Here is a 26547-nt window from a genome sequence, read left to right as displayed (position 1 = left end):
AAAACGTCTGATCAATGGTGGCCGAGCAACTGGCTCGTCACAATACGCCAGCCACTACTCTTGATGAACGGTGGTATCGTGTTGAAGCTGCATGGGCAGCTGTACCTGTACACTCCATCCAAGCTCTGTTTGACTCAATGCCCAGGCGTATCATAGCCGTTATTATGGCCAGAGGTGGTTGTTTTCGAAGTGAAATTATCATAATTGTACGGGAGTAAATTTCGTCACTGTCGCCGAACATAGATGTAACACAGAAAAAGAAAGTTGCCTGTTGTTGGGTTGATATCTTCGACCTGCCCTATCCGCGTGGCAGAAGAGCACAGTTGAAGCGCCGCTACGTTACAAATTTGATTGCGCGCGATGCATTTGCCGCCAGCAGAAATGAAATAATTGAACGATCTGCTAATCGGGCTGCAAACGCGTGCCCTGCGGGAGTCGGTTACATCGGAGTGCAGCAGCCACTACCCCCACACCCCTTAAAACCTCCACCCCTCCACCCTATGCACGGTATATTTAATTCTCTTGCTTTTTTTTTAATTCCCAGGGACGTGACAGCCGTATTGACAATACGCAGAGGGTTGAGGGTGGTGAAGCGGGGCATAGCGGTTAAAAAATAACCCCGTCCCCCTCACGGCGGCTCTGAACGGGCTTCTGAACCGAATAAATAACACGCGGGCGCAGCAGCAGGCCGGTGTGCTTGCAGGTTGTCCAGCAGGCAGTCCAGTCGCACCTGGAGCTGGAACCGTGCCGGACAGCGGTGGCCGTTAAGCGCCCACCCGGCGAGCATTCAATTTGCCTAATGGACAGCCGCGGTCCCTGGGCCTACGGAGCGCACTTGCAGCACGGCGAGCGGGCATTGCTTTCAGGACACAGCCGATCACGCCATGTCGCAGCGCTCCACCGGAACGTAACAGTGCACTCGTTCCCCTTCCTCGTGTTGCGTTGCGGTACCTACATGGTTGGCAGACACAGGTTGTAAACGACTGCAGGAGAGACGCTGAGTAGCATGAGTCAACGAAGAAGTGTTGAGGGTGTTTTAATTCTGGCTTTGTAACCGCAAGAAAATGCGTGTTATGTCACCAAATGCGTTTTATTTTATTGAAATAATACACCACCAGTCGTCTGTAAGGAAGTTTATTTCGAATATGGCTTATTTTCTGTATCGGAAAACAGTTCGCTACAAGATATTGATTTTTACTTACGGTATTTCAAGCCTGATTTTTCGCTCACATCAGGAAACGTCGTCTGCGGGCATATATCTCATTTTTTTCGTTTTCCACTGTTGATTCTGGGCTAATTCGATATTGCTTTCAAGAAATGTACAGTTTTTGATTTGTTGTACTGACTCTGTTTACATACATCCTCTTGGTTAAAAATGTATCGTGCGCTTCACGCTATGTTGCCAACTTTACCGTTAGCTTTTCATTGAGATAAAACAGTGTTATTTCATTTGATTATCTTACTATGTAGTTATTTATTGTGTTAGAGGAACGGGGAGGTAGTGACGGAGAAAAAATCATCCGTGAGAGTCGGAGGTAGGGGGTGGGGGTGAGACAAAAATAAGTGAACAGTAGGCTCAAAGTAGTGGGATGAATTTTCAACTCCATCACTATTTTTGAGGATATTTTTGTTCTGTTGTTGCAATTACGAAATGCGTGACATTTTTCACCAGATGAGGCAAAGCATCATCAGCGGTCTGCAACTAAGTTAATTACATTTCTATTTCCTTTTACATTGAAAAACTGTTAGTTAGCAAAAAATTGATTTGTGCTTGAGATATTCGGTTGATTTCTCTCTTACATCGGGAAATGCCGTCTGATAGCACATTGCTTTCTTTCTGCATTAGACACTGATAATTTTGGTCTAATTTTTAGTTGTTCTGCAGAACTCAGCATTTATTATGTTTTTCACAACTCTTTTATGTACACCACTGTAATCTGTTTGTTTTTGTACTTGAAGTATGTGTTATGGTCTGTGTTTCCTAGTGTTTCCACCACTTCGTTTTCGACCTGTAACTAATTTTTTTAGATTAGTAACAGTATGTGTGTAATTACATTTAATTATGTTTCTGTGTATTTATTTACTGTGTAAGAGTGGCGAAAGGATAGCGATGGAGCTTTTTTATTATTCTCTAGGGGAGGGACGAACAATGATGAGCGCACATAAGTATGTAGCACTGTGGTGGGGTGTGAGTTAGAGGATATGGTGAGCATAGAGAAGTGAAATGAAATAATTCAATATTTGCGGATCATCTAAAATAAGAACACCATAGGCCAAACAATATTGAAAACGATATGAATAACATAAAAATCAGTAAAGACACGCAACTCCTCCCTTTCCATGTAAATTTCCACATACAAAAAGCATTAACACCTAATAAACAGATGCTCAATACCAAATTAATACTGGAAAATAGACTATATACAATAATCCCACACTCACATTTTCATTTCACTTCTCGCTTCTCACATTCTCCTCCGACTCACCTTCCATCACACTGCTATATGTTCCTTCCATCACACTGCTATATGTTCACTGATCATTGTTTCTCTCTGCTCTACACCAAAAAAGAAAAACAAATCTCCATCGCTATCCCTTCTCTACTCTTACACAGTACATAAATACACAGAAACTTAATTAAATATAATCACACACATACAATAATCTAATAAAAAAATAAGCTGTATGTCAAAGAATGAGTGGTGGAAAGGATACGTTGGTAACACTACAAAACACAAACCACAACACATACTCAAAGTACAAAAACAAACAGAATACAGTGTTGTGCCTAAATGTGTGTTGTGAAGAACATAAGAAATCCGTAGTGCTGCAGAACTACTAAAAATTAGAGCAAAATTATCAGTGTCTAGAGCAGAAAAAGAAAAGAACGATGCCCTATCAAGCGGCATTTCCCGATGTAAGCGGGAAATCAACCGAAATCTCCGTAACTACAAATCAACTTATTCTTAACAAACTAATTGTCAAAGCAAATCAAAATGTAAATAACTTAATTGCAGACCAGTCATGATGCTTTACCTCGATAATGTGAAACGCGTCTGGTGAAAAAGATCACGCATTTTTGTAGTTGCAACGACAGAATAAAAATACCCTCAAGAATTATAAATCACCTACGGACCTTATGGCCACACAAATGAAGAATTTAATGTCACCTTGTCAAGCGTTTCTATCTCTATTCCCTTCCCTTACACAGTAAAGAAACAGATAGTAGCATAACTAATTGAAATAACACACAAATGAAATACTGCAGGAAAATAAACAGTTTTATCTCAAAGAAAAATTAATGTCGAAGACGACAACATTACACAAAACACACGATATACCTATAACACCTATGTTGTAAAGGCGCCGAGTGTCGGTTTGTGAGATGGAGGTCCATGCCTGTTGCACTAGGTCGGTTAATGCCGTTTGTGATGACGCTGGAGCTCTCATCCGATGATGTCCCATATGGGCCCGATAGGAGACAGATGTGGTGGTCTAGCAGGCTAAGACATGTCGACACTCTTGGCTACAATAGCTGGCGGGCGTTATCCTTCCGGAAAAATCCTCTGGAATTCTGTTCATGAATGGCAGTATAACAACTCTTATCACCAGACTGAGGTAAAAATTTATAGTCTGGGTACGTTGGATAACCACGGGAGTGCTCCTGTTGTCATACAAAACCGCTCCCCAGACTATACCTCCAGGTGTAGGTACAGTGTGTCTAGCATGCAGACAGACTAGTTGCACCGAGTCAGCTACTATCTTTGTAACCAACATGTGGCCATCACTGGTACCCAGGCAGTTTTCATCAGAAAACAAAACGGACCTTCACCCTGCCCTCCATGGAGCTACTGCATGCTACTGATGGTCTGACTCGAAGCTGTCCTTGAACTAACCGATTTTTATGTTTGTAGTGTCTTTGTGTGCCAACTGCAGCTGAAATTGCTGCTGCCGATTCAGTATGGTGCGATAGCGCCCGCCGAAATAGACGGTCTTTCCTCTTGGTGGCACCTGGCCGTCCGTCTTGTTGCTACCGCACGTTCTTGTGGTTACCGCTGTCAAGCCATCTTGTACAGTAGCTATATCTGCCAAGTATTTCTGCACTATCACAGAAGGAACATCCAACTTCTCGTGACCCTATTACATTATCTCGTTGAAACTCAGTAAGGTGTTGGTAATGACGTCTTTGTCGCTTTACGGCATTCTTGACTAACATCAACTCACAAGTACATTCTCAAAGTTAACTAACGCTCATGACCGTTACAGCCTATATTTAAATTGAACCTAATTTGTATCCTCATAGTCTAGGTACTAGCGTCACTCTTACGCGAAAAGGAGAAAATTCTGGTCCCACATAAAACAGCTAGGCGGGTCGATGACTTGTATCTAGCCACTAATCGACTAGTCTGTGGTGGCAATAAAAGACCGGAAAGGAAGAGCTTAGTTTTAAATTTTACTTCTAAGAAATTGTTTACGCAGGAGGATGGTACGAACCTACCGTTTTTGACTGTAGCACAGACTCCCGCATGGAGCAGATATAAATAGACACCCCTGTCGTAGAGAAGTAACTGAAAATGTTGAAATAAATAAGTCGCCATGTCGGAATGGAATGCCATGCCCGTTTTACGTAGAGTACTCTACGGCATTGGTCTCTTACTTGACATTTACCGGGATTCTATCACCCAGCGCAAAGTCCTAATCAGGTGGAAAAAAGCACATGTGTCTCGTGTATACACTATGTGATCAAAAGTAACCGGGCCGTTCCCAAAACATACGTTTTTCATATTAGGTGCATTGTGCTGCCATCTACTGCCAGGTAGTCATATCAGCGACCTTAGTAGTCATTAGACATCTAGAGACAACAGAATGGGGCTCTCCGGGTAACTCACGGACTTACAACGTGGTCAGGTGAGTGGGTGTCACTTGTGTCATACGTCTGTAAGCGAGATTTCTACACTTCTAAACATCCCTTAGTCCACCGTTTCCGATGTGATAGTGAAGTGGAAACGTGAAAGCACAATTACAGCACAAAAGCGTACAGGCCGACCTCGTCTGTTGACTGACAGAGACGGCCTACAGTTGAAAAGGGTCGTAATGCGTAATAGGCAGACATCTATCCCGACCATCAGACAGGAATTTCAAACTACCTCAGAATCCACTGCAAGTACTAAGTCAGTTAGGTGGGAGTTGAGAAAACTTGTATTTCATGGTCAAGCGCCTGCTCATAAGCCACACATCACGCCGGTAAATGCCAAACGACGCGTCGCTTGGTGTAAAGAGCGTAAACATTGCACGATTGAACGGTGGAAAAATGTTGTGTGGAGCAACAAATCACGATACACAACGTGGCGATCCTATGGCAGCGTGTGGGTATGGCGAATTCCCGGTGAACGTCATCTGCCAGAGTGTGTAGCGCCAACAGTAAAATTGGGAGGCGGTGGTGTTATGGTGTGGTCTTTTTTTTTCATTGAGGGGTCTTGCTTCCCTTATTGTTTTGCGTGGCACTGTCACAGCACAGGTTTACGCTGATGTTCTAAGCACCTTCTGTTCCCACTGTTGAAGAGCAATTCGGGTATGGCGATAGCATCCTTCAGCACGATCGAGCACCTGTTCATAACGTACGGCCTTCCTGTAATGGACTGGCCTGCACAGAGTCCTGACCAGAATCCTATAGCCACCTTTGGTATGTTTTGTAACGGCGACTTCGTGCGAGACCTCACAGACCGTCATCGATACCTCTCCTTAGTGCAGCACTGCGTGAAGAACGAGCTCCCATTCCCCAACAAACCTTTCAGCACCCGATTGAACGTATTCCTGCAAGAGTGGAAGCTGTCTTCAAGGCTAAGGTTGGACCAACACATACTGAATTCCAGTACTACCGATTGAGGGCACCATGAACTTGTAAGTCTTTTACAGGCAGGTGACAGGATAGTTTTGATCACATAGTGTATAAGAAGGGCAGAAGAAAGACCTGCAAAATTACGGATCTTTATCCTCAACATCGGTTAGCTATATAACTATTGAAGGTATTCTGAGTTCTACTATTAATCAATTTTCTTCTGACAAAAAAAGCTTCTTTCCACAAATCAACAAGAATTTAGAAAGCATGGCCAGTGTGAAACTCAGTTTGCCGTTTTCCCACATGATGGAGGGCAGCAGGAAGACTATTGACCAAGGTCTGAGAACGTGGGTTAGGTTGTGAATGGCTAGAGGACTTTTTAAGCAATAGAACCTAATACATTGCTTCGAAGGCGAGTGATTGTTAGAAACAATGGTAACGTCAGGAGTACCCCAGTGAAATGTGGTAGGGTCGCTGCTATTCTCCATATACACAAATATCAGAACGGAGTGAGTGAGCTGCAATTTACCGCTGTTTGCTGATATCGCTGTGGTGTAAGGGAAGGTGATGTCGAGTGACCGTAGGAGGGAAGAAGAGGACATAGAATTTCTTGTTGGTGTGATAAATGGTAGCTTGATCTAAATGTAAATGTTAAACTGGGTAAGTAGGAAAAATAAGCGTATAGCTTTGGAAAACAGCATTAGTAGTGTGTCTTTTCACACAGTCATATCGATAAAATATCCGGGCATAATACTAAAAAGCCGTATCAAATGTGATGAGCACATCAGGTAGGTATTGCGGAAGGCGTGCTCTCCGCTTCGTATAATTTAGAGAATTTCGGATAAGAGTAGATCAAGTACGAAGGACGCGGCGTATGGAACACTAGTGCGGCCCATTCTTGACTATTGCTCGAGCCTTTGGGTCAGGATGGATCAAAGGAAGACATCGAAACAGTGCCGATGCGATCTGCTACACTACTGCCCATTAAAATTGCTACACCACGAAGACGACGTGCTACAGACGCGAAATTTAACCGACAGGAAGGTGATGCTGAGATATGCAAATGATTAGCTTCTCAGAGCATTCACACAAGGTTGCCACGGGTGGCGACACCTACAATGTGCTGACATGAGGAAAGTTTCCAACCGATTTCCCATACACAAACAGCAATTGACCGGCGTTATCTGGTGAAACGTTGTTGTGATGCCTCGTGTAAGGAGGAGAAATGCGTACCATCACGTTTCCGGCTTTGATAAAGGTCGGATTGTGGCCTATCTGGATTGCGGTTTATCGTATCGCGACACTGCTGCTCGCGTTGGTCGAGATCCAATGACTGTTATCAGAATATGGAATCGGTGGGTTCAGGAGGGTAATACGGAAGGCCGTGCTGGATCCCAACGACCTCGTATCACTAGCAGTCGAGATGACAGGCATTTTATGCGCATGGCTGTAACGGATCGTGCAGCCACGTCTCGATCCCTGTCAACAGATGGGGACGTTTCCAAGACAACCATCTGCACGAACAGCTCGACGACGTTTGCAGCAGCATGGACTACCAGCTAGGAGACCATGGCTGCGGATACCCTTGACGCTGCATCACAGACAGGAGCGCCTGCGATCGCGTACTCAACGAGGAACCTGGGTGCACGAATGGCAAAACGTCATTTTGTCGGGTGAATCCAGGTTCTGTTTACAGCATCATGATGGTCGCATCCGTGTTTGGCGACATCGCGGTGAATGCACATTGGAAGCGTGTATCCGTCATCGCCATACTGGCGTATCACCCGGCGTGATGGTATGGGGTGCCATTGGTTACACGCCGCGGTCACCTATTGTTCGCATTGACGGCACTTTGAACAGTGTACGTTACATTTCAGATGTGTTACGACCCGTGGCTCTACCCTTCATTCCATCCCTGCGAATTCCTACATTTGAGGAGGATAATGCACGTCGGGCCTTTCTGGATACAGAAAATGTTCGACTGCTGCCCCGGCCACATTCTCCAGATCGCTCACCAATTGAAAACGTCTGGTCAACGGTGGACGAGCAACTGGCTCGTTACAGTAAGACAGTGACTACTCATGATGAACTGTGGTACCGTGTTGAAGCTGCATGGGCAACTGTACACGCCATGCAAGCTCTGTTTGACTCAATGCCCAGGCGTATCAAGTCCGTTTTTACGGCCGGAGGTGGTTGTTCTGGGTACTGATTACTCAGGATCTATGCACCCAAATTGCGTGAAAATGTAATAACATGTCAGTTCTAGTATAATATATTTGTCCAATGAATACCCGTTTATCATCTGCATTTCTTCTTGGTGTAGTAATTTTAATGGCCAGTAGTGTACTTTTGTTACCGATACTTTCAAACAACATGCAATTACGTATTACGGATGTGGGTCGTGAACTGAAATGGGATTTCCCGGAGGGAAGACGACGCTCTTACCGCGAAGCATTCTTGCGGAAATTTAGAGAACCGTTATTTGACGCAGACTGCAGAACGGCTCTACTGCCGTCAAGCTAATTTTCGTTCAAGGACCACGAGGATAAGATCTCATTGGGGCTCGTGAGAAAGCTTATAGACAGTAGATTTCCCTTGCTCAGTTTGCGAGTGTAACAGGCCAGCAGCGGTACAGGTTCTATCCACCATGCAGCGGAGTAAGGGCGTAGATGCAGATGTAGGCGCAGATGTAATTATGAACGCTGCTATCACCTAAAGACACCGAGGCTGCGCGTCTTGATAGAATGTCTAATGGAGGGTACACACCTCCCTTTGCGCAGGGTCGAGTCGTGCCGCACGTTTCTTCAGACAGATAGCCGACGCCCCGTTTCCCAGGAGACGGCGCTCATGGAGCCGCTATTCGCGACGAGTCCCGCCGGGAGCCGGTGTGCGCGACTGCCTTAGCGCCCCGCTCCAAGATCCGGGGGGCGCCGCTCCGCGCTCAAATATTTAGGCGCCGTTGTCGGGGGGCGCCATCAGGCCGAGATTGCGCCGCGCCTCGGAGGGCAATCCGGGTGTGGCGTGGCGTGGCGCGGCGCGGCGTCGCGGCGCTCCAGCCCCCAGCCGTCCCGCGGCGTCGCGACGCCCCGCAATCTCCGCCGCGGCGCTCAGTCATCCATCCCAGCTGCCAGCCGCAGCGCCTCTGCTCGCGCCAGCCCGTCGCATCCACCTTCCTGCCGCCTGCCTGTGTGTCTCCATATCCCCGTCTTTGTGCCTTCATCTCACCGGCGGCTGAAGCTGGGACAGACAGTGTACCTACTGCTTCTCTACTCAGCTCCTGCCTACATTCATTACAAACCTACCGGCTCCCAACGAAATATTCTATCCCTTCCTGGTAATAACACTACAGAGTGTTACAAGAAGGTTCGGCCAAACTTTCAGGAAACATCCCTCACACACAAAGAAAGAAAATAGGTTATTTGGACATGTGTCCGGAAACGCTTACTTTCCATGTTAGAGCTAATTTTATTACTTCTCTTCAAATCACATTAATCATGGATTGGAAACAGAATGTACCAGCGTGACGTCAAACACTTTGTTACAGGAAATGTTCAAAATGTCCTCCGTTAGCGAGGATACATGCATCCACCCTCCGTCGCATGGAATCCCTGATGCGCTGATGCAGACCTGGAGAATGGCGTATTGTATCACAGCCGTCCACAATACGAGCACGAAGAGTCTCTACATTTGGTACCGGGGTTGCGTAGACAAGAGCTTCCAAATGCCCCCATAAATGAAAGTCAAGAGGGTTGAGGTCAGGAGAGCATGGAGGCCATGGAATTGGTCCGCCTCTACCAATCCATCGATCACCGAATCTGTTGTTGAGAAGCGTACGAACACTTCGACTGAAATGTGCAGGAGCTTCATCGTGCATGAACCACATGTGTCGTACTTGTAAAGGCACATGTTCTAGCAGCACAGTGGAGTATCCCGTATGAAATCATCATAACGTGCTCCATTGAGCGTAGGTGGAAGAACATGGGGCCCAATCAAGACATCACCAACAATGCCTGCCCAAACGTTCACAGAAAATTTGTGTTGATGACGTGATTGCACAATTGCGTGCGGATTCTCGTCAGCCCACACATATTGATTGTGAAAATTTACAATTTGATCACGTTGGAATGAAACCTCATCCTTAAAGGGAACATTTGCACTGAAATGAGAATTGACACATTGTTGGATGAACCATTCGCAGAAGTGTACCCGTGGAGGCCAATCAGCTGCTGATAGTGCCTGCACACGCTGTACATGGTACGGAAACAACTGGTTCTCCCGTAGCACTCTCCATACAGCGACGTGGTCAACGTTACCTTGTACAGCAGCAACTTCTCTGACGCTGACATTAGGGTTATCGTCAACTGCACGAAGAATTGCCTCGTCCATTGCAGGTGTCCTCGTCGTTTTATGTCTTCACCAATCGAGGAAGTACAGTACATACTGACGAAACTAAAATGTGCTCTAACATGGAAATCAAGCGTTTCCGGACACATGTCCACATAACATCTTTTCTTTATTTGTGTGTGAGGAATGTTTCCTGAAAGTTTGGCCGTACCTTTTTGTAACACCCTGTATATCTTCCGAAGACAAGTTCCTTACTAACCTGCCAAACAGTCGTTCAACTTTGCAGGTTGACAATACGTTGGTTACCATTCTAGCGCTCACGCGGTTCTACGCGGCATATTGTAATTGATAGGTGAAAATGTAAGATAATAGAACCACTGCTTTACAGTATACAAACTAGGTTTTTGGGACGTACACTATCGTATCAAATGTATCCAGACACCAATTGGTGAGAAATAATAATTGCTGAGGCCGCCACTATCATGCATTGAGCTCAGCTGAGAGTACTGTTAATGAAGTGTCTGAATGTCTTGGAAGTCCAATCTTCCTCAACATTCCAACGCAGGGAAGATAATAATGTTAGAAGCTGGAGTTTGCAACGGAGTCGACATTCTAGCTCTAACCAAATCTGTTCCACTGGGTTCAGTTCAGGACTGTCCGCCCCTGGTAGCTGAGTGGTCAGCGCACCAGAATGTCAATCCTAAGGGCTGGATCGGAGATTTTCTCCGCTCAGGGACTGGGTATTGTCTTGTCCTAATCATCATTATTTCATCCTCATCGACGCGCAAGTCGCCGAAGTGGTGTCAAATCGAAAGACTTGCACCCAGCGAACGGCCGACCTAAGGCCCTAGTCACACATTTACAGTTCAGGATTCCAGACTGGGCAGCTCATTTCGGGACTGCTATTGTCCGGAAACCTTGCCAAACAAACGCTGCTTAACGAGAGGGTCTTATCAAGCTGGTACAATCATTGCCTCCGAACTGGTCCCCAGCAATACGTACTACACAATGCTGTGAAATGTCTTCATATCCTTCCTCATTTAGCCTTTTCTGAAGTGTCGCGGGGGAGGGTGGGGAGAGGAGGGGGGAGGTCACACATGAAGGACGTAAAGCACCTGCGTCTTGTAGCACTACCTTCTCTGTTCTTTGTGGACGAGCGGTTCTAGGCGCTACAATCTGGAACCACGCGACCGCTGGGTCGCAGGTTCGAATCCTGCCTCGGGCATGGATGTGTGTGATGTCCTTAGGTTAGTTAGGTTTAAGTAGTTTTAAGTTCTACGGGACTGATGACCTCAGCAGTTAAGTCACATAGTGCTCAGAGCCATTTGAACCATTTTCTCTGTAATTTACAGTTGTCACTAGGTATGGAAGTATGTAAAGCTGTCATTTGCCAAGCCATAATTCTTGCATGGTACTGCTACAGTGGATAGCGTGATCCATTACTCCAAATCACTCGTTTCCAGTCATCCATCACCCAGCGGTGGCACTGTGTATACCTTCATAAACATTTCACAGTACAGACTACAGAAAGGAGAGGCTCATGAGCAGCTGCTCGACCACTGTATCCCATTCTTTTCAACTCCTGTCGCACAATAACTGGGCTGGTAGCACCTTCGAACTCGCTAGTTAATCCTTCCTCTGATTTCGTGTGAAGTATTTACACTCATATTCCACCATCAAAAATGAATTTTCCACTCCGCAGTGGAATGGTTGCTGACACGGAACTTCCTGGCAGATGAAAACTGTGTACCGGACCGAGACTCGAACTCGGAAGCTTTGCCTTTCGCAGGCAAGTGTTTTACCGACTGAGCCATCCAAGCACGACTAGGGATCTGTCCTCACAGCTTCAATCCTGACAGTACATTGTCTCCTACCTTCCAAACTTCACAGAAGTTCTTTTGCAAACCTTGCAGAACTAGCACTGATGGAAGAGAGGATGCTGTGGAGACATTGCTTAGCCACGGCCTGGGGGATGTTTCCAGAATGAGATTTTCACTTTGCAGCGGAGTGTGCGCTCACATGAAACTTCCTGGCAGATGAAAACTTCTGTCGGATGGAGACTCGAACTCGGGACCTTTGCCTTCCGCGCGAAAGTGCTCTACCGATTGATCTACCCAAGCACGACTCGCGACCCGTACTCATTAAAAAATGTTACACTAAACAAATTCAAATATTTCTCAGCCACAAGTAAGCACCAGCAAAACAGCACCAGTACCTGCCCCTAATAACTACACTCACGCCGAATAAATATGGCAAGCAACTGTCAGTAAAAGATCTATCCTATACTACCATCGACTTCCACTGTTCACCAGTCCAGTACTAACGGGCAACACAACTACAAACAGCTAACTACCACACATACACAGAAATGCAGCAGAACACAGAATAACGTGTGACAAGCAATGGTGTAGTCACAGTCTATCCATGAGTATTTTTGATAACAACACGATAAAATGAACACCATGGCCAATGCGTGCGATTCCATAACCGACTTGACACAGTTTACATCAGCTTTGCCGTGCCTCAGTCACCGCAATAGGCGGAACATATTTCACCTCTCTCGGGGGATCCCTCAACACAAATTTTTTCTCCGAACAAGGAGCAGCTTCTTGACAAAGGATGTGGGCTACTGTAGCACAACACTGCCTCGTTTTACGGTAACTGATCTGTCCATCACTTCTTATCTCTGGCTGTGAACGGCTGCCTTCTTACGGACACAGGCAGAAGACACCATACGCTTTCTCAGTAAACATTGTCCGCAAACAAGTGACTCGCCTTTGCCACTACACACCATGCTGCCTGGCTCCACGGCGTTCTTTGTCCCAGTGTCTCTTCCTAGCTCGCTGTCGGCGAACAGCACGCCTCCAGTAGCCGTATTCTGTGTCGTCGTTTTATGCTGAGATGGCTCCAGTTCTTCTTGTCTAGCTGCAAATCTAACAGCAGGTCTTCACAGTTGGTTTGAACTAAATAAATTGGAATATTGTTGTTGCAGATTTCCTCACATTTTAGCACATCACACAGTATTTTCATTTTCACATTAACAAAGCCGTAATTACATTGTTTGCACATGTTACACAAAAATCCATCAAATCACATCAGAGGCAAGCTTACAACTCTCACACTCTGCTGAAGCAACAATATTCTAAAGGATTTACAATTTTCCTTGACAAATGAATTCCTACTAATTTTTGTTGCATTACTGATTTCGATTATTATTTCATAAATGAATCCAGAAATAAACATAATAAATAGTACAGGATTTCGTAGTTAGAAATAGAAATTTTTAGTGTGCAAATAACCTGTAATTTCTAATTTTTCTAAAAAGAAGTAATTTCAGCTTCACATTCAGAAATAGTAATAATCGATTATAACATTGAAACTAAAATATTTTTATAAAGTAATTCCTTTTTATAAATTATTGCTGGAAATATAGCATACTGTTCATAAAATTATATGAAAGTTTTCAAAAAGGCAACTAAAATAATACTGACCTGTCCAAGATTCGAAAAATAATACTGGTATCGACAACTACATTTGAGAAAAGGTAACACTAGTGGAGGATGTCCCGTTACAAATGTTCGCAAGGCTATTCGTTCGGTTTGGTGGGCTTTGATGCGGAGATAACACTTATTTTATAAATATTGTGTGATTTTTAGTTTTGGATTTAGTAATTAGGTTTTATAAGAATCATCAGGACACATCTGAGTTGAAACTGGGTTCATAAATGTTATTATGCAAGCAAGGAAATACACGTTCTCAGACGTCAGGATATTGTAAACATTTTTATGCGTTCCAGCCGAGAATTAACGAAATGTTGAGAAGAAGGCAAAAGGGACAAACGCATGCCAGACGGACCGAGGACATGCAGGGTCATGTGATATGGCAACGTAATCCGCGGGACGAAACGAATTCCTATGAAATGCGGGAGAGCAACTTCGTTGACAATCCAGGAAAACCTTAACAACTCCTGCATAAATATAACATGCATTCCTTCATAACAGTAATAAGTAACTTGTTGCACTGCTGGCGTACGATTTGTTACAGAAGAATAATGTGTATTTCCTTTGTACCAGCAACAACATGGGAGACCATCCAGGTCGCCATGCGCTGTTGCCATTTTTCGGGGTGCACTCAGCGTCGTGATGTCAATTGAGGAGCCACTCGACCGAATAGTAGCGGCTTCGGTCAAGAATACCATCTTAACGACTGGGAGAGCGGTGTGCTGACCCCACACACCTCCTATCCACATCCTCCTCTGAGGATGACACGTCGGTCGGATGGTCCCGATGGGCCACTTGTGGCTTGTATATGGAGTGGAGTGGCGGGAGCTACTTGAGTGGCATCATGTGATACAATAAATAAAATGAAACATTAGATAAATGTAGAAGATGAATAAGGATGGCTGGCTCTGAGTACTATGAGGTCCTAGAACTAAGAAATAATTAAACCTAACTAACCTAAGGACATCACACACATCCATGCCCGAGGCAGGATTCGAACCTCCGACAGTAGCGGTCGCTCGGCTCCAGACTGTAGCGCCCAGAACCGCACGGCCACTTCGGCCAGTATGAATAAGGTGGAGGAGAAGTTAAGCGGAAAATAATAATATTTAATAATAAGAGTGAAGAGAATACCAATAAGAGTTCAGTAAATATATCTGATTATAAATGGTTCATGCTCCCAAAGTTAACAATCACTCGTGAATAAGAACAAATAGTACTTACAACATCAGTAATCTGAAGTATTATTGCAATTCAATAAGAACAACTTTGCCGATATACACTAAAGGAAAAAAAAATCATATAACCAAAAAACAATTAATGCAGAGTAATGAAATTTCGGGCATACGTTTGTGTAGGTAACGTATGTAAGTGATTAACACAACAAGATCACAAGTCAATGTAAACGAGAGATAAGCCGTTGCTAACGTGAAATGTTGGTACATTAGTAACCGGTTTTAATTTCCAGAATGTTGAATGCAATCATCCAAACCCGCATGCATTGTGTTGTACAGGCGCCGAATGCCAGTTTGCTGGATGGAGCTCGAAACCATTTGCACTTGGCCGGTCAGTATAGTGACGGTTAATGCTGTTTTTGGATGACACTGGAGTTCTTGTCCAATAAGGTCCCGTATGTGCTCGTTTCGAGACGGAACCGCACGCCAACACAACTTGTCGACACTCTCTGGTGTATGTTGCGTTACAACAGTGGACGATCGCTATCCTGCTGGAAAACACTCCCTGGATGCTGTTCATGAATGACAGCACGACAGATCGAATCGCCAGACTGATGTTTAGATTTCCAGTCAGGGTACGCGTGATAAACACGAGAGTGCTCCTGCTGTTATACGAAATCGCACCACAGACCATAACTCCAGGCGTAGTTCCTGAGCACCTGTCACACAGACAGATTGGTTCCAAATCCTCAACTGGTCTCCATGTAATCAATAAACGGCCATTCCAGGATCCGAAGAAGAACCATTTTTCACCAGAAAACACAACAGTCCTCCAACCTGCCCTAAAATGAGCTCTCACTTCACACCAATGATTTTCTGATGGTGGTGGTTTGGGGCTACAAGGCATCTGTCTTGGAGCCGTCCTTCAAAAAACGGATTTGTAACAGTTTATTATGAAACTGTGTTACCAACTGCTGCTCAAGTTGGTGCTGCAGATGCAGTACCATGCGCCAGAGCATCACGCCGGTAGTCTTCCCTCTCGGCAATGCCACAAGGCTATCCAGAGTCCAGTCTTCTTGTTTCCATACAGTTTCGTACACACCACTGCCAGCAATCATGTACAATGCCTACGTTTCTGCAAAGTTTTCTGAAGTATTGCAAAAGAAACATACAGTTTACGTAGCCCTACTACACGATATCGTTCACACCCGGTAAGAGGTTGGCAATTGCGTCTTTGTCACCTTACAGGCATTCTTGGCTAACATCAACTCACCACGACGAACCGCAAGCTAACCCTCACTGCAGCAACGGCGTGTATTTAAAGCAAAATTGATTTTCATTCTCATAGCAGCACTACTAGAGTCACTCTTATGTAACTGGTGCGAAAGTTTAATAGACTCCATCTTTCAGGTGTATAAATACGCCTACCAACGTTGGTTTGCGTCGTACGGCACCTTCTTAGTGTTACAACTTTTTTTCGTCAGTGTATGTAATTTATCATTAGTGCAGAGAATCCTTCGACTAATAAAATATGCTAATTTTAATTTTCCTTATAGGAAATGTAATGTGATAAGTAATTATCGTCCAGCTCCCCCTCGGTCAAAGGAACTGGTACACCTGGCTAATATCAAGCACGCAGAAGAGCCGCAAAACGACGTGGCCTGGACTCTACTAATATCTGAAGAAGTGCCGGAGGGAACTGCAGGGCTGTCCATTCTGCAAGAGTACGAGGTGTAGAGATCTCTTGTGAACAGCACGTTGCTTGGCATCCCAGATATGCTCAATAATGTTCATGTCTGAGAGTTTCGTAGCCGGCGGAAGTGTCTAAACTCAGAAGAGTGTTCCTGGAGCCACTTTTTAGCAATTCTGGACGTGTAGGTTGTCGCCTTGTACTTCCGGAATTGCCCAAGTTCGTCGGAATGCACAATGGACATGAATGGATGCAGGTGAACAGACACTATACTTACGTACGTGTCAGAGTCTGTACGTATCAAGGGTCCATATCACTACAGCTGCAAACGTCCGACAGCATTACAGAGCCTCCACCAGCTTGAACAATCCCTGCTGATATGCAGGGTCCATGGACTCATGTCTCCATACCCGTACACGTCCGTCCACTCGATACAAATTGAAACGACAGTCGCCGACCAGAAAACACGTTTCCAGTCATCAACAATCCAATGTCGGTGCTGATGGGCCAAGGCGAGGCGTAAAGATTTCTGTCGCGCAGTCATTAAGGGTGCACGAGTGGGCTTGAACGTTGACAATTGTTGAAGGCCCAACATTTAAATCTGCAATATTTTGTCGGAAAGGTTGCACTTGCATCACATTGAACCATTCTCTTCAGTCGCCGTTAATCCCGTTCTTTTAAGATCTTCCTCCTGCCGCAGAGATGTCGGAGATTTGATGTTTTACCGGATACTTTATATTCACGATACACTCGTGAAATGGTCGTACGGGAAAATCCCCACTTCAGCGCTGCCTCGGAGATACTGTGTCGCATCGATCGTGCGTCGACTATAACTTGATAACCTACCATTGTAGGAACAGTAACCGATCTAACAAATGCACCCGTTACTTTTCTTACACAGGAGTTGCCGACCGCAGCGCTGTTTTCTGCCTGTCTACATATCTCTGTATACCAGTTTCTTTGGCGCCTCAGTGTGCGGAATATCACCAGCTGGTAATCACTGTTATCTGGCCAAGGCATTTCATAACGGAAACTACACCACTCTTCTGAAAAACCACAGTTGTATGGAAATTATACTGTCACAAAAACTTTTTGTGGCATCTGTTCAAAGAAAACAAAGGCATTGAATGAATCTGGGTCAGGAAAAATTTGAGTGACAGGTTAAAGCACGAACTGTGTCCCTCAGAGTACAGTTTTCGGTTGACTCATATGCCTACATTTCAAATTGAAATGGCTCTGAGCACTATGGGACTTAACGTCTGAGGTCATCAGTCCCCTAGAACTTAGAACTACTTAAACCTAACCAACCTAAGGACGTCACACACATCCATGCCCGAGACAGGATTCGAACCTGCGACCGTAGCGGTCGCGCGGTTCCAGACTGTAGCGACTAGAACCGCTTGGCCATTTGGGCCGGCGCCTACATTTTCATTTATCATACATCTAGCGAAGTAATAAGGTATTTATTCTCAAATAAAATTGCTATTTTTGTGTATTTAACTGACAGTGATAAGGCATGACGGGTGCTGCGAAGCACGTAGTATTCTGAAATCTAAATCTACACCAAGTTTATGTGTGGAATCTTACGACAAACGTGAGTTTCAAATCAGTATTGCACAACATGTCAGATATCCTTTTATACAGCAGTGAAAGTCTAGGTCAGAGAAGTGATGCAGTCGTTGTCTTCGATTATCTGCGTAATGAAATTTTAATTGACAGCCAATGCCCATTCTTGAATGACGTGTCTGCTACGACAGCTAGGTCATCAGTTGGAGCTAGAGGTAATGAAGGTAGCCTTCACTGGATACCGAAGTTTAGATGTATATTATTTGAACTAGCGGGTCTCTCAGAGCCGTTGTTCAGATGCCACTATCACGTAACGCCAATCAACGAAGTTGTTTGAAATAGAAGTTGAAGTGGTTACGACATAAGAAATAAATATTTTTTTAAAACGAATGTGATTGAAACTGTTGGGTTTCAAGTTATGGTACTGAAAAACCTGTTCAAGATGCAATTAAAAGACATTCAAAACCCACAGTTGACGCAAAAGAGATGAATACAATGTAATGTGACGCAATTGATGTAAGCGTGCTATAAAATCTGCAGGCAGTTTTTTTTCTGTTTGGTCATTCCTGGGTGGAGGCATGACTGAATAACTTTTCCCAGCCTACACATAGTCTGCCGAGAACCATAAGCGTGCGTCCACGCATACATATTACGTCATTAAAAGTTAACTTGAGCATAACGCCTCGTTAAGTTTCGCGCGCACGAGATAACACATTTTGAGCACCGTTGGGACAGGAGTTGTAATTAACGACACTGTTTCGACACTGTGACACACTGTAACGAGCGCTGCTCGTGATGTCTCACAATGCCTTTTCTTGTGAGTGTGAGAAATTCGTTTGCGGTCGTCTGTGTTTTCAATCTGTAGACTACTTAACCCACTAGATGTGGGTGCATCAGGGATCAAGAAACTACTCATCATCATCATCATCATCATCATCATCATTTATCATCATCATCATTTAAGACTGATTATGCCTTTCAGCGTTCAGTCTGAAGCATAGCCCCCCCTATACAGTTCCTCAATGATCCCCTATTCAGTGCTAACATTGGTGCCTCTTCTGATGTTAAACCTATTACTTCAAAATCATTCTTAACCGAATCCAAGTACCTTCTCCTCGGTCTGCCCCGACTCCTCCTACCCTCTACTGCTGAATCCATGAGTCTCTTGGGTAACCTTGCTTCCCCCATGTGTGTAACATGACCCCACCATCTAAGCCTGTTCGCCCTGACTGCTATATCTATAGAGTTCATTCCCAGTTTTTCTTTGATTTCCTCATTGTGGACACCCTCCTGCCATTGTTCCTATCTACTAGTACCTGCAATCATCCTAGCTACTTTCATATCCATAACCTCAACCTTGTTGATAAGGTAACCTGAATCCACCCAGCTTTCGCTCCCATACAACAAAGTTGGTCGAAAGATTGAACGGTGCACAGATAACTTAGTCTTGGTACTGACTTCCTTCTTGCAGAAGACAGTAGATCGTAGCTGAGCGCTCACTGCATTAGCTTTGCTACACCTCGCTTCCAGTTCTTTCACTATGTTGCCATCCTGTGAGAATATGCATCCTAAGTACTTGAAACCGTCCACCTGTTCTAACTTTGTTCCTCCTATTTGGCACTCAATCCGTTTATATTTCTTTCCCACTGACATTACTTTCGTTTTGGAGATGCTCATCTTCATACCATAGTCCTTACATTTCTGATCTAACTCTGAAATATTGCTTTGCAAACTTTCAATCGAATCTGCCATCACAACTAAGTCATCCGCTTATGCAAGACTGCTTATTTTGTGTTCACATATCTTAATCTCACCCAGCCAGTCTATTGTTTTCAACATATGATCCATAAACAATATGAACAACAGTGGAGACAGGTTGCAGCCTTGTCTTACCCCTGAAACTACTCTGAGCCATGAACTCAATTTACCGTCAACTCTAACTGCTGCCTGACTCTCCATGTAAAGACCTTTAATTGCTTGTAAAAGTTTGCCTCCTATTCCATAATCTTGTAGAACAGACAATAACTTCCTCCTAGGAACCCGGTCATACGCCTTTTCTAGATCTATAAAGCATAGACACAATTCCCTGTTCCACTCATAACACTTCTCCATTATTTGCCGTAAGCTAAAGATCTGGTCCTGACAACCTCTAAGAGGCCTAAACCCACACTGATTTTCATCCAATTGGTCCTCAACTAATACTCGCATTTTCCTTTCAACAATAACTGAGAAGATTTTACCCACAACTCTGATTAAAGAGATACCTCTGTAGTTGTTACAATCTCTTCTGTTTCCATGTTTAAAGATTGGTGTGATTACTGCTTTTGTCCAGTCTGATGGAACCTGTCCCAACTCCCAGGCCATTTCAATAATACTGTGTAGCCATTTAAGACCTGACATTCCACTGTATTTGATGAGTTCCGACTTAATTTCATCCACCCCAGCCGCTTTATTGCACTGCAATCTATTGACCATTTTTTCCACTTCCTCAAATGTGATCCTATTTCCATCATCATTCCTATCCCATTCTACCTCGAAATCTGAAACATTACTGATCGCATTTTCACCTACATTGAGCAACTCTTCAAAATATTCCCTCCATCTGCCCAAGGCATCCACAGGAGTCACCAGCAGTTTTCCTGACCTGTCCAAAATACTTGTCATTTCCTTCTTACCTCCCTTTCGAAGACTGCTAATTACACTCCAGAATGGTTTTCCAGCTGCTTGACCCATAGTCTTCAACCTGTTTCCAAAGTCTTCCCACGATTTCTTCTTGGATGCTGAAATTATCTGTTTGGCTTTGTTTCTTTCTTCAACATAACTTTCTCTGTCTACCTGGGTTCTGGTATGTAGGCATTTTTGATACGCCTTCTTTTTCCTTTTAGAGGCTGCCTTGACTGTGTCATTCCACCAAGCTGTTTGCTTCATCCTACTTCTACACACTATTGTTCCAAGACATTCTTTAGCCACTTCTAGTACTGTGTCCCTGTACCTTGTCCATTCCTTTTCCAATGACTGTAATTGACTACATTCAACTAACTGGTACCTTTCTCAGATTGCTGTTATGTACTTGTGCCTGATTTTCTTATCCTGAAGTTTCTCCTCTCTTATCCTCCTACATATGGACCTGACCTCCTGCACTTTCGGCCTCAAATTCCCAATTTCACTGCAGATTAAATAATTATCAGTGTCATCAAAGAATCCCTTGAATTCACGTGTGTCCCTCACAGCCTTCCTGAATTCCTGATCTGTTATTATATAGTCAATGACAGATCTGGTTCCCCTGCCTTCCCAAGTATACCGGTGAATGTTCTTATGTTTAAAAAAGGAGTTTGTGATTACTAAGCCCATACTGGCACAGAAATCCAAGAGTTGTTTCCCGTTCCTGTTGCCCTCCATATCCTCTCCAAATTTACCCATAACCTTTTCATACCCTTCTGTTCGATTTCCAATCCTGGCGTTAAAATCACCCATGAGGAGAACACTGTCCTTGTCCTGTACTCTAACAACTACATCACTGAGTGCCTCATAAAAACTATCCATCTTATCTTGATCTGTCCCTTCACAATGCGAATATACTGACACAATCCTAATTTTCTTGCTAGACACTGTCAAATCTATCCACATCAGTCGTTCGTTTACATACCTTATTGCAACTTCGCTGGGTTCCATTTCATTCCTGATGTAAGGCCCTACACCCAATTGTGCTATTCCTACTTTGACTCCTGAATGGTAGACCTTGTATTCTCCCACTTCCTCTTCTTTCTCACCCCTTACCCGAATGTCACTAACAGCTAAAACATCCAGCCCCATCTTACTTGCAGCCTCTGCCAGATCTACCTTCTTCCCAGAGTAGCCCCCATTGATATTAATAGCTCCCCATCTCATTACCATTTGTTTGCCGAGTCGTATCTTAGGAGTCCCTGGTTTGTCAGTTAGAGGTGGGACTCCGTCACCTCCAAAGGTCCGAGGCATTTTGCTCTGATTGTTGCCAGCATCAAATTTAAAGTACCAGGGAAGCAGGTTGCTAGCCTTACTTGCCCCGAGTCCCATTGGGTTTTACCCCTAACGGCTGAGGGACTAACCGGTGGATTTGGTAGTCTTTGCCGTATGAGCACAAAGGTGACCACGACTCAGAATCTGTCCGAGATGCCCAGCCTTATTCCAAAGTAACTGGTATCCCGACTGTCGGGACCACTTACTTGGCCACTCATACGTTGCCCGTGGTTCATGAACTAGGACATGACTACAGGAACCCACACCATGAACCACCAAGAAACTACTGTGGCTTACAAATTTACGAGTATCGTATCTTTGACACAAATAAAAAAAAAAAGGAAAATATGAATCTTCTTCTGGAATTCATAAATGCATCCACAACGGTATAGGTGAAATCGAGACTAAGAAACTGTGGCAAGACACTTGGGGTCTATGAAGCCGAGAAACGGCCTCAAATTGGCCTACGAGAACAGTCTAAGCTACAGCGCTTTTGCACCATTAGTGGCTTTAGCTAACATCGTCTTTGAATATCAAAAACCCATATATTTCACCTTAAAATATTGTGAATTTTAATACCGGGAAATTAAGAATGGAATCTTTTTGTTTCCTTGACCCTATTACTACGAATTTACTGTGCATGTAAAGGCTAAATTAAGATTGAAAACTAACGTAATTAGTTTTCACGTACAAAAGTTTTTTCTATCGTTATGCTCACGACAAACTTTAAATTAATAATGCTAACGCAATATCCGACTGAGCCGTTGGCGTAGGAGAGCGAGAGGATAATGAAAATCTCTCGCGTTGTGCATGCGCTGTGGTTTAGGTAGCTTGTGCAAGCCATTATAAGGTTGTTTCTCAGCTTGATGGACTGCAAGTATCTTGTACCAAATTATTAGCCCCAACTTCGATCACATCCCTGTGGTACGTAATAAACCGTTATCGTTTATACCAAATGGCTCTGAGCACTATGGGACTTACCATCTGTGGTCATCAGTCGCCTAGAACTTAGAACTACTTAAACCTAACTAACCTAAGGACATCACACACATCCATGCCCGAGGCAGGATTCGAACCTGCGACCGTAGCAGCCGCGTGGTTCCGGACTGCGCGCCTAGAACCGCGAGACCACCGCGGCCGGCCATCGTTTATACCGTGTGTATAATGGTCTGGTTGATAACGTCGAAATCTTCACGAGGCCTTTCTTTTTTTTCTTGACAACAGGACTGTGGTAACGCTAGACGGCTTTAGTGCAGTGGTTTACAGGCTGGCAATAATTACTCCCTGAAGGTTGTTATTAAATTTTCTGAGGGGTAATAACAATTATCAGGAGAAAGAATACTGGCGTTCTTCTGATCGGAGCGTGGAATGTCAGATCCCTTAATCGGGCAGGTAGGTTAGAAAATTTGAAAAGGGAAATGGATAGGTTAACGTTAGGTATAGTGGTAATTAGTGAAGTTCGGTGGCAGGAGGAACAAGACTTTTGGTCAGGTGAGTACAGGGTTATAAATACAAAATCAAATAGGGGTGAAGCAGGAGTAGGTTTAATAATGAATAAAAAAAATAGGAGTGCGGGTGAGATACTACAAACAGCATAGTGAACGCATTATTGTGGCCAAGATACACACGAAGCCCACGTCTACTACGGTAGTACAAGTTTTTATGCCAACTAGCTCTGCAGATGATGAAATTGATGAAATGTATGACGAGATAAAAGAAATTATTCAGGTAGTGAAGGGAGACGAAAATTTAATATAGTCATGGGTGATTGGAATTCGAGAGTCGGAAAAGGAAGAGAAGGAAACATAGTAGGTGAATATGGACTGGGGCCAAGAAATGAAAGAGGAAGCCGCCTGGTAGAAATTTGCGCAGAGCATAACTTAATCATAGCTAACACTTGGTTCAAGAATCGTGAAAGAAGGTTGTATACACGGAAGAACCCTGGAGATACTAGAAGGTGTCAGATAGATTATATAATGGTAAGACAGAGATTTAGGAACTAGGTTTTTAATTGTAAGACATTTCCAGGGGCAGAAGTGAACTCTGACCACAATCTATTGGTTATGAACTGTAGATTAAAACTGAAAAAACTGCAAAAAGGTTGGAATTTAAGGAGATGGTATCTGGATAAACTGAAAGAACCACAGGTTGTACAGAGTTTCAGGTAGAGCATAAGGGGACATTTGACCGGAATGGAGAAAAGAAATACAGTAGGTGAAGAATGGGTAGCTTTGAGGGATGAAACAGTGAAGGCAGCAGAGGATCAAATGGGTAAAAAGACGAGGGCTAGTAGAAACCCTTCGGTAACTGAAGAAATATTGAACTTAATTGATGAAAGGAGAAAATATAAAAATGCAGTAAATGAAGCAGGCAAAAAGGAATACAAACGTCTCAAAAATGAGATCGACAGGAAGTGCTAAATGGCTAAGCAGGGATGGCTAGAGGACAAATCTAAGGATGTAGAGGCTTATGTCACTAGGGGTAAGATGGACACAGTCTACAGGAAAACTAAAGAGACCTTTGGAGAAAGGAGAACCACTTGCATGAATATCAAGAGCTTTGATGGAAACATTGTTTTAAGCAAAGAAGGGGAAGCAGAAAGGTGGAAGGAGTATATAAAGGGTCTATACAAGGGCGATGTACTTGAGGACAATATTATGGAAATGGAAGAGGATGTAGATGAAGATGAAATGGGAGATGAAGAGTTCGACAGAACACTGAAAGACCTAAGTCGAAACAAGGCCCCAGGAATAGAAAACATTCCATTAGAACTACTGACGGCCTTGGGAGAGCCAGTCCTGACAAAACTCTACCACTTGGTGAGCAAGATGTATGAGACAGGCGAAATTCCCTCAGACTTCAAGAAGAATATAATAATTCCAATCCCAAAGAAAGCAGGTGTTGACAGATGTGAAAATTACCGAACTATCAGTTTAATAAGTCACAGCTGCAAAATGTTAACGCGAATTCTTTACAGACGAATGGAAAAACTGATAGAAGCCGACCTCGGGGAAGATCAGTTTTGATTCCGTAGAAATGTTGGAACACGTGAGGCAATACTGACACTACGACTTATCATAGAAGAAAGATTAAGGAAAGGCAAATCTACGTTTCTAGCATTTGTAGACATTGAGAAAGCTTTTGACAATGTTGATTGGAATACTCTCAAATTCTGAAGTATGCAGGGGTAAAATACAGAGAGCGAAAGGCTATTTGCAATTTGTACAGAAAGCAGATGGCAGTTACAAGGGTCGAGGGGTATGAAAGAGACGCAGTGGTTGGGAAGGGAGTGAGACAGGGTTGTAGCCTATCCCCGATGTTATTCAATCTGTATATTGAGCAAGCAATAAAGGAAGGAAAACAAAAATTCAGAGTAGGTATTAAAATCCATGGAGAAGAAATAAAAACTTTGAGGTTCGCCGATGACATTGTAATTCTGTCAGAGACAGCAAAGGACTTGGAAGAGCAGCTGAACGGAATGGACAGTGTCTTGAAAGGAGTGTATAAGATGAACATCAACAAAAGCAAAACGAGGATCATGGAATGTAGTTGAATTAAGTCGGGTGATGCTGAGGATATTAGATAAGGAAATGAGACACTGAAAATAGTAAAGGAGTTTTGCTATTTGGGGAGCAAAATAACTGATGATGATCGAAGTAGAGAGGATATAAAATGTAGAATGACAATGGCATGGAAAGAGATTCTGAAGAAGAAAAGTTAGTTAACATCGGGTATAGATTTAAATGTCAGGAAGTCGTTTCTGAAAGTATTTGTATGGAGTGTAGCCATGTATGGATGTGAAACGTGGACGATAAATAGTTTAGACAAGAAGAGAATAGAAGCTTTCGAAATGTGGTGCTACAGAAGAATGCTGAAGATTAGATGGGTAGATCACATAACTAATGAGGAGGTATTGAATAGAATTGGGGAGAAGAGGAGCTTGTGGCACATCTTGACTAGAAGAAGGGATCGGTTGGTAGGACATGTTCTGAGACATCGAGGGATCACCAATTTAATATTGGAGGGCAGCGTGGAGGGTAAAAATCGTAGAGGGAGACCAAGAGATGAATACACTAAGCAGATTCAGAAGGATGTAGGCTGCAGTAGGTACTGGGAGATGAAGAAGCTTGCACAGGATAGAGTAGCATGGAGAGCTGCATCAAACCAGTCTCAGGACTGAAGACCACAACAACAACAATAAGAAACGATCCGATTCTGCTTCAGTCACGAAACTACATTATTTTCAAAAGCTCATTACTACTATCACGATACTGTAAGACCCTAATATTGATTGTATAAGCTATCAGTAATTACTCAGCAGCATTAATGGGGTTGAGGCTACACATTCCCCACATTATTCACTCACTATAATCATAGTGTTTGCTTTGTCCGGTACATCGTGAGACATATACGTATCAAATGATAAGAGTCTCAAAG

This window comes from Schistocerca americana, chromosome 4 (assembly GCF_021461395.2).
Source record: "Schistocerca americana isolate TAMUIC-IGC-003095 chromosome 4, iqSchAmer2.1, whole genome shotgun sequence".
NCBI lineage: Eukaryota > Metazoa > Arthropoda > Insecta > Orthoptera > Acrididae > Schistocerca > Schistocerca americana.
Note: the sequence above shows the minus strand (reverse complement) of the source record.